This window comes from Otolemur garnettii, unplaced genomic scaffold (assembly GCF_000181295.1).
Source record: "Otolemur garnettii isolate 467f Iridium unplaced genomic scaffold, OtoGar3 scaffold00026, whole genome shotgun sequence".
Taxonomy (NCBI): Eukaryota; Metazoa; Chordata; class Mammalia; order Primates; family Galagidae; genus Otolemur; species Otolemur garnettii.
In genome coordinates, this window is record NW_003852421.1 from 19,688,799 (window position 1) to 19,698,824 (window position 10,026).

Genomic DNA, 10,026 nt, shown 5'->3' on the forward strand with positions numbered 1-10,026 from the left:
CTAAGTACCTGTGACTTTGCTGGATATGTCAAATCAGACCTCAAAATCCATATACTTCACATACTCCACCAGCCAGACGAACCAAACACTGCATATGCATCCTCCAAAAACACACAGGTTTTTAGCTGGTAGAATTGAGTTCAATACTTTGACTACAGAATTCTGCTAACCTTCAGGAAATGTGAGTATGGATTCACCAACAATATATAACCTGTAAAAAAAATTAACTTATAATTGTTTTAGAAAAAGGAAGACTGTTCAACTTTTGTGCTTTTAATATAAGGGCAAGGAATTTAGCACTCCCTTATAAAAGTTCTCAGTTCATATTAGTGTCCCAGAAAAGACTAAAATTAGGGTAACATATGGGGAAAATGACAAGAAAGGAAGAAAAAGAGGGGACTAAGACAGCCCTTTAAAAAATGAAGACTTTGCATCTTTTATATTAACCTAGATGGAGTTGGAGAACATTCTACTCGGGAAAGTATCACAAGAATGGAAAAGCAAGTATCCAATGTACTCAACACTAATACGAGTAAAACCAGTAGATGAACAAATACACACCCATACAAGAGAAAAACACAATTAAACTCAAGTATGTGGGGAGAGAGGAGTAAGAAGAGAGCCAGTGTGCTCTCCCCTAATAGATACAATGTAGGGGTACCTGGCACACCTCCTGGGGGAGAGGTACAACCACAGCCTGTACTCTATCTAACAAATGCAAATGGTGTAAGCCAGTCATCTGTACCCTCATATTAATATAAAATTTAAAAAATAATAAATGTTAAAAAGAAGGGAATAAGAAAACACGTGTAAGAAAATGTGTGCAAAAGCACATGTTCTTTCATAGCTTATTCTCTAAAATTGGAATGCATCACGAGGTCCTATGATCATGAGGTAGATCATGGTATAGTTTTATGAGAAGCTTTCTTTAACAACTGGAAAGTAAGATAACAACATCAGAGCACACTGGATTGATAAAATGTGAGTAACAAAGAATGAAGGAGACAGTTTGGGGTGGTTCCTTAGGCTTCGGACAAGTACTTTTGTGGAAGATGAATTGTTATTTTCACCTTGTATAGTTCCCTGAGGTCTTGGAGATAGTAAGAATGCCCTAGTCACCCTACTCAATGTAGAAACTGCTTTTTGTACCCTAGAAAATGCATTCGCTATCAACTAGTATAAGAGATTTTTAAAATAAGAACTTTAAAATATTTTTTACAGTTTTGCAGAATACAAAGAAGCAACTTAGAATATTAAATTTGAAAAATGAAGAGGATTTAAATGTTAAATTCTTGATTTTACAGACCCGTAAAATCAAAAGACAGAGACCAGATGATCTGTGCAGAGGTACAAGACATGGATGGAGCTGGAACATATTCTTCTTAGCAAAGTATCTCAAAAATGAAAGAAAAAGTATCCAATGTACTCAGTCCTACTATGAAACCAATTTATAGCTTTCATATGAAAACTATAACCCAATGGTAGCCCAAGAATATGGGGAAAGGGGAAAGGTAGAGGAGGGGAGGGGAGGGGCGGGGGTGGAGGGAGGGTAATTGGTGGGACCACACATACGGTGCATCTTACAAGGGTACATGTGAAATTTACTAAATGTAGAATATAAATGTCTTAACACAATAACTAAGAAAATGCCATGAAGGCTATGTTAACCAGTTCAATGAAAATATTTCAAATTGTATATAAAACCAGCACATTGTACCCCATGACTGCATTAATGTACACAGCAATGATTTAATGAAAGAAAGAAAGAAAGAAAGAAAGAAAGAAAGAAAGAAAGAAAGAAAGAAAGAAAGAAAGAAAGGGAGAGAAAGAAGGAAGGAAGGGAGGGAGGGAGGGAGGGAGGGAAAAGAAAAGAAAAGAAAAGAAAAGAAAAGAAAAGAAAAGAAAAGAAAAGAAAAGAAAAGAAAAGAAAATGCATGCTTCAGCAGCCCATATACTAAAATTGGAATGATACAGCATGACCCCTGTGCAAGGATAACACACAAACTCATGAAGCGTTCCATATTTCTGTTTCATAAAAAAATGAGTGTAAAGAGACAAAGAAAGAAAGAGAGAGAGAAAGAAAGAAAGAAAGAAAGAAAGAAAGAAAGAAAGAAAGAAAGAAAGAAAGGAAGGAAGGAAGGAAGGGAGAACTCAGTATTCCACGTAGCATGTAGCTTTTTCTATTATGCTATGCTATCTCTTGCTAGATTTTAGTGAGTTCTTTGGAAACACAAAAAGAACTATACCAAAAAGCAGTTACATTTTCTCATCATAATCATTTAAGGGTTGTGACTACTTTATTTGGTAATACCTAAAAGTTACTCTGAACTTTTCAAATAAAATCCAGACTTCTGATCTAATTAGTTCTTAGTTTGTACAGTATACAGTATGTTATCATTACCTAAAAAGGCCTGATTATTACAACACTCACCTGAGAGGCATTGCATTCTATACTTGCCCAATATACTATAGTAAACTCAAATGGAAATTAAATGGAAGACTTCTTCCAGATTTAACTATACTAGAGGCAATACTCACAGATCTTTTCTCTTATAAAGTATTAAGAAGTCCTTTTCTAACTACTACAGCCAACAGCAATTTGGTGCTCAGCTATAGAAATGTTACCCCATCCTCCTCCTCGAGTTCTTGTATCTAAGACACTCCTCTTCTTCCTTTCTTCTTTCTCTTATTTCTTGAACTTATTTTAGTAAGCTTTCAACAAGAATATCAGCTAAACATATCCTGTCTCACTCCATTCCCCCCTAAGCTTTCCAGATCCCTCTTCCATGAGAGATACTGAGAGTCTTTTTGAAGATAAGCCCAAATTATTCCTTGTTTCAGACATAAGCACTGATGACCTGTATTTTAATGCAAATGAAATGGTGAAACTGAAAATTTACCAATCATGCCATTAGCACCTATTACTGCTGTACTTTAATTTGTTCATTAAGTTGAAAAGCCCGTTACCTAACAGGGCACCAAGGGAGGGTCACAGAAGAGGCCAGCTTTGATAATGAAAGGTCTACATCATGGGCGTGCTCAGAAAAGGCAAGCACGGCTCTGCAAGCTCAGGGAGCAGTGTCAAGTAAACACCAGAAGCAAAAAGAAAAATGGTACTAAAAGGGCTCCGGGAAGAATTTTTCCTTAGTTAGCAACTTGGGTTAAGACCTGACCTCTAAACCTCTGAAATAACTCCTCATCTCTCTGTCTCTCCTGCACAGACACACACACACACACACATATTTTGTTCCTATAATTTTAGCTCCACATTCAGGGAAGTAGTGTTATAATATTCCACTCCATAACAACCATTACAGTTATTGCTATGTGGTTAATGAGTTAATATATTCAAAGCACTTAGACGTGGGCCAGACACAGGCTAAGTACTATGTAAATGTTAGCAATTACTATCATTATGTCCATCCATTTATTTTGTTTTCTTCACAAAACATTATTGCAAATCTCTTAAATGCCTAGCAGTGAAGTATGTACTATGGAAATAAAGAGAAATCAAATATGATTCCTAATTTTCAGGATTTTAGTGTAATGAAAATACACGAAAACAGGTGGTGGTGCTCAAATCCTTCTATTAACCTTATGAGTTAAGTGTTATTATTCCCATTATACTCATGAAGAATTCAAGATTCTGAGAAGCGACTTGCAAATACACACAGCTGATAATTTGTAGAATTAGGACTTGAAACCAGGGCTGTCCAAACACAAATCAGAGCTCAAGCTTAGAATGCAGGATACATGGTTGCTACTGCTACAGCAGACCTCTGATTCAACGGCCTGGAAAAGGAAACATAAGAGTTAGATGGTACTAATTCTGCCTGAGAAAACCAGTGAAAGCTGCAGAGAGAAGGTAACAGTTAAGCAGAAAAGATTTCAAAAAGAAGAGAAAGTAGGAAGGAATTTAGCCTAGGGAGCAAGGCCTTATTTTGCTATGGGGTCAAATATACTCTAATAGCTATTTAAAGCAGATAGCTTTCTTGTTGTTTAGGATGGTTGATTTGTTCATTCAATGAGTACTTACTGAGCAACTACTCTGTATAAGCTCTTAGTAGGACTAAATGTAGTGGCTTATGCAATTCAGGAGGCTGATGGGAAGGATTGCTTGAGGCCAGGAGTTCAGGACCCCATTTCTAAAAATATGAAAAAATTAGACAAGTGTGGTAGTACCTGCCTATCATCCCTGCTGCTCAAAAGGCTAAGGTAGGAAGAATGCTTGAGCCCAGGAGTTTGAGGCTAAAATGAGTTACAATTCCACCACTGCAGTCCAGCTTGGGCAACAGAGTAAGACTCCATATCAGAAAAGATCCTGACTATATTAGCCACTGACATGGATACAAAGAAGATTCCAAAATATATTTCACCCCTGAGGATCTTCATCAAGTAAGTAGCTGACAAGGTTAGCTCCCCTCTGAGACCCCAGTTCTTGCAATCTGTGTGCAGTTCTGTCAGGTCAGTAATCTAGCTCTTGGTACGCTCTTGGCCAAAGAATGACTAGACACACCAAAAGTAAGGTAAGCATGAATGATGTGATACATTCTCCACAGACAACTAACGACCCCCTGGACCTTCCAAAAAGGCTTAGGTTATGGTCTGGGGTCTTGTTCTATAATGACTAGATTGGGTTCTCCTCATGGTTCAGAAGTTGCCATGGAACCACTTTGACGGCCAGTGGAGTTACAGAGCAGAGTCGTACCGGGAATGCAGATCTTCTGTGAGTGTCTGTGAAAGCCATTTGGGGGGTGTGAACCACAAATCTAACGCATGGTAATTAGCCTTCCAGGTTATTCTAGGTCACCTGCCAGACCCTATTGCACCTGCTGCCTTGCCCTGTTGGCAGGTCATTCCTCTGCTTTCTCCTGCAGGTGGCCCTCTAAATTCTGATTGAAGATTGGTAACACATTCCCTGCTCCCCAAGGTGTGGCAGCTGCTCGGGTTGCCCCCTTAGTCCCTAGAAGAGCCAGAGGTCCCAACTAACTACCTAACAGTTCTGCTTTCAGCCTGTCATGGAAAGCAAGTATAAAATATTTCTGAACAGAGTTTCACTATATATTGAATGTTTGTATGGCTCCAAACTGCATATGTTAAACTTCTAAGGCACAACATGCTGTATTAGAAGGTGGGGCTTTGGGGAGGTAGTTAGATCTGAGGGCAGAGGCTTTATAAATGGGATTATTGCTCTTATAAAAGTGCATGAAGGGCATGCTTCCCTTCTCTTTCTTTCCACCTTGTGAGGAAACAAGAAATCTACAACCTGGACAACGGTCTTCACCAGAACCCATCCATGCTGGCACCCTGATCTCAGACTTCCAGCCTCCGAAACTGTAAGAAATAAACATTTATTGTTAAGCCACCCAGTCTATGTTACAGCAGCCCAAACTAAGAAAAGCACTGTTTTTGTTACTCCAAGATTGACCAAGATCCCAGAATACAGGTTACAAGTAATAATTTTATTTTCAGAAGAAGCAAAAATTAACTTGTGCCCAAGAATAAAAAATTTGAAAAAGAATTAGGATCCTAGTTTAGTTTAGCCTACAAATAGAAAATTTGGTCCAAAAATGAGCTAGGAAAGGGAATAAGTAACATTTATTCTGAGGAAGTTCCAAGATAGAAATATAAGAAGGTGAGCTTATGTCACACACAGGGCAGCAGAGTCAGAATTTGAGTCCATTTCAGCTGAATAGACCAAATGTCAATTAGCCCTCTCCTTTGAGCTTGAGAAATGTGATGAGAGGTTTCTCATTGGTTCTGTGGATAGAATGAAAGCGACTGGAAAATCTAAGGCATTTCAAATTATTTTGAAAACCTATTAAATTTGTTATGATTCTATGACACAACATAATTAAACCACACGCAACACAGTTCACTTGCCCCAGTGAAATCTCACAGGGTGAACAAGATATAGTTCCTCTCCTGTAGGTTCCACAGTCGAGATTGATAGGAAAACATTTAAATAAGTATTACTGCTACTACTAGCAATAATAATAATAGTAGCAAACTATTGAAGTCTGTCTTTTATGTGCCAAATGCCTTAACCTTATTTTCTCTAATCCTTGTACATAGTCTCTGAGATAGATATTATCCCCATTTTGCAGGTAAGTTGACTGAGACTCAGAGAAGTTCAGAAAACTTTTCCAAAATGACACAGGTAAGCAAGAGCAGAGCCAGGACTCAAAGCTAGATTAACTCCAAATCCCACAATACAATGCTCAGAGTACGAGAAGGTAGCAACATCAGAATTTATCTTAGATGCCTGGGTGATACCACAATGCAACACGCCGGAATTCAAATCTTGATTGTGTCATCTGCTAACTCACTGAACCTTGAACAAGTTAATAAACATGGGCCCTTATGTGGAAATTTAGGGCTGTTGAGAAAATTATATAAAATTACATATTATAAAAGTGCCAGTGCCAATACCTAGCACACAACAGATTCTTGTTTAAAGGTTGAGCTTAAATAACTATGTAGATTTCACTTTAAGGATAGAGAACAATATGCCAAAATCAGAAATTACCAAACTTATGTTTTCATTTCTGCTTCCAAAGAAAAGGATTTCTCTAGAACACCATTAACAGAGGAACATTCCTAATCTGTGTGAAATATTATCTGATGTACAAACATTCATTTTATACAGACCCCCAGGCATTTATTTCATTAAGCAAGGTATACCTGAAGTCTAGTAATTGAGACGCTGCATTTCTCCCACATTTCCAGATTTTAAAAACTGCTTCCAAAACAAATCACTAGAAACGACATAAAATTTAGTCACTCTATTATTTACTATTCAAGTCAATGGTGACTTACACATGGTAATGGAAACTAAAATGTACTAAATGCCTATTATGTGCTAGTTTTGTTACATAAATTCCACCAGGCAGGGTTATTTACGAGGTTCTCAAACACTAGACTCTTGATAATTCCAGACCCCGGAATGGAATTATCAACCTCTTGTCTGTCACCCAAACTCCTGGAGGAGCTATGAATCTATCTGCAAAGACTTTTCTCAACCGTGATGACAGTGGCCATATACCCTGGGCTTCCCAGTTGATTTTAAATATTCTTTCTCGTCATCCAACCATATCTCCCAATTTTGAGGCTATAAAGTATATTCATGGTACATCTATTTTTAATGTAAAGCACAGATTTCTCAAAAGAAATGAAGAAACACAGGGAGGCAAGAAGGGAGCCGAGAGGGAGCGAGAAGCCTTTCTCCTCCCCCACACACGCACCACACGAGGCAGCAGCACGCTCAATTATCCCGGAGACTGATGGGGCAGCTACAAGGGATTCATTTACAAGGAGAAACTACAGCCCTCAAAGAAGAAGCAAAAAGTATGACCACCTCAAGCTTAGCAGTCAAGCCTCATCCATTTCCAGGTCCATCTGCCCTCCCGCTCCCCTTTTGTGTTATTTATGGTCATTTGTAAAGCTAATCAACTGTTAGATGAGGTGTGAATTTCATGGAGTTTTTAATTTTTTTTTTTCTTTTTTACTCCTATGTGGCAAGACTGCTTCTCCTCCTCTGACAAATTAATTACCTGTGAATACCTCCCAGCAGCTCCAGACTTTCTTAGATGAAAGGACAGTGGGTACATGTGCTTGCTATTTTAAACTGTGAGCATAATAAATGAAGTGATCAAAACACAGGGCTCTGACCTGGAGCCAAGGACACAGAGAGAAAGCCGGCTGCAAGTGCTTCTCAACAGGCGGGGCACCGTTCCCAGGACTGCCAGCAGAAGGGGGTGATACTGGCATGTGGGAAGAGGAAAAAGCCACAGGGACAAAGGAGCTATTAAAAGAGAGAGGCCCTGGTAACTGGGAGGCTTGCAAAGTTCTCCTAGAGAGCTTCCTCAAGGCAGCGGAGGAGGAGAAGACAGCTAAGCCGTGGGGCCTGCTGCCAAGAGAAGCTCCCCCACCTCCCTTCCTTCGCAGGGGACAAGGCCTTGAGCATACTGGGTTGCTGGACCTGCACAGGGCGCCAGGGCTGGTCCTGGGTACAGCAACTTTCTATAATTTATTAACACATAAGGCTACAATTTTCATTGTATCTGCAGAAGTTTGCTTCAAAGTTACCATGTAATTTCTCTTTAATTGTTCCACCTGGACCTGAGCCTGCAGCTGGTGTTAAGTATCCCAAGGGCAGGAACCAAGATCTCTATTTCGTTTATAACTCTCTACAGTGCTGAGCAGCAAAATAAGATTTGTGTAATGCTTTACAGTTTACAGATTGCTTCTTGGGCATTATTAGCTCATTTGTTCTTCAATATAACCCTGAGAGTAGGAGCTATTATTATCCTTATTTTACATAATCAGAATTTAGTGCACACATGAAGGCTGCTTTATCTGTTAACAGGCCAATGCTTTTTTTCTTAATATCCGGGGTATTTGTGACACATATATCAGAGAGGAACATATGCACAATTTTGTGAAAAGTTAACCATTTACAAGTTAAAGGCTTGGAGATTTTCTAATGTAGGTTTTAGCTTAGAAAACCTCCCAGGAATATGAAAGGATGTGATCAATGAGACTGAGGTAGGCAACTAAACCCAATACAGAAGCTTCCAGAATACCCTGGAAGAAGAGCTCCTTGACTTTCAGCTCAAGTTCTCCAACTCTTGCAGACATTGTAAACACCATGTACTGTCTATAGCTAAATAAATAATATATCTCATATGCTCATGCTTTTGTGAATGATCAAATCTCATTTAGGTATTACTTTGCTCACAGTAGCCTTATTTTATTACATGTGGTCTCAAACAATAAGCACTAAAAGAATAACTGCTTTCTCGTGAGAGCCATGATATTGGAAAAGGGTTCACATGTGGCAAGACAGGTGGGTCTCATTGCCTGGGAGCCTTGTGAGATCATGTACAATCTGGAACAAAACTTGGGTTCCCAAGCCCTGGGCGGTTCTCAGGAAGTGTGTGAGCAGGCCAGGTGTCATACTGAGCCAAGTGGGTACCATAAGCATCTCCCTACTCTTAAGTTATGTTTGACCTCCTTAATCAAAGGTCTTTTTGATCCTGTCAGTGCTGTGTTCTAAGGAGATTTCATTCAAGAATAATGGCTCACCTAAACAGAGCAATAGTAAGCAGAGAAAATGGTTCATGACTATCACTATCAACTTCACTTCACCCAGCTGATCCTATTTGAGACTTCAGACAATACTCTGGAAGAAATCAGAAAACAATCCTTGTCATCCTCACCAACATCTTTGCCATCAGCACTTCTTTATTTATTGCATAATAAATCTATGCAATCACTACAATTTTAATCAAAATCCAATGAGTTTCTTCACTTAATTGAAGTGGATCAAATTGATCCTAGATTTCATTTGGAAGAGCCAATGGGCAAGAACAGCCAAGACGATTTCATAGAGAAACAGAATTAGGACCAGCCCTCCCAGATTTCAATACATATTAAAAGCTATAACAACTATATGGCATCAGTGTAGGAATAAAAACATTAATTTGAAAATAATCAAAAATGAAAACGTTTATGTAGGAACTTAACATCTGACAAAGGTGATGCTTTAAATCTGTGGAAAAAGAAAAGATTAGTTAATAAGTAATGTTGGGAATAACAGATTTCTTTTTGAAACAAAAGAAAATTTGCTTATGTAGAGATTCTGTGTGGATTAAGGCAAATATTAAAAACATGTCTATAATGTTCTAAAAGAAAATATTGCAGAATATGTCTATAATTTTTAGAGTAGGAAAAGTTCTCCTTAAACAAGATGCAAAAAAGCAAAAATAAAGAGAAGAATTATATATTTAGCTATACCCCAATTGAACATTTCTATTTGTCAAAATATACCACAAACGGTTAAAACATACATAAAAACTATGGGGAAATATTTGCATCACATAGAACAAAGGATTAGTATCCCAATGCAAGAAGATGTCAAACAAGCCAGTAGGAAAATGGGCAACATGTATTGGTAGGTAATTCATTATAAAGGAAACATCAATGGGCAATGAATGAGTCTACTGAACCCCACTGATAATTAGC

General features: G+C 38.4%; 1 pseudogene; it reads left to right on the top strand.

The window, feature by feature from the left end:
* The first annotated feature begins 1,934 nt into the window (after nt 1-1,934).
* LOC111724813 lies at nt 1,935-2,027 on the top strand (annotated as a pseudogene).
* The last annotated feature ends 7,999 nt before the right edge of the window (nt 2,028-10,026 follow it).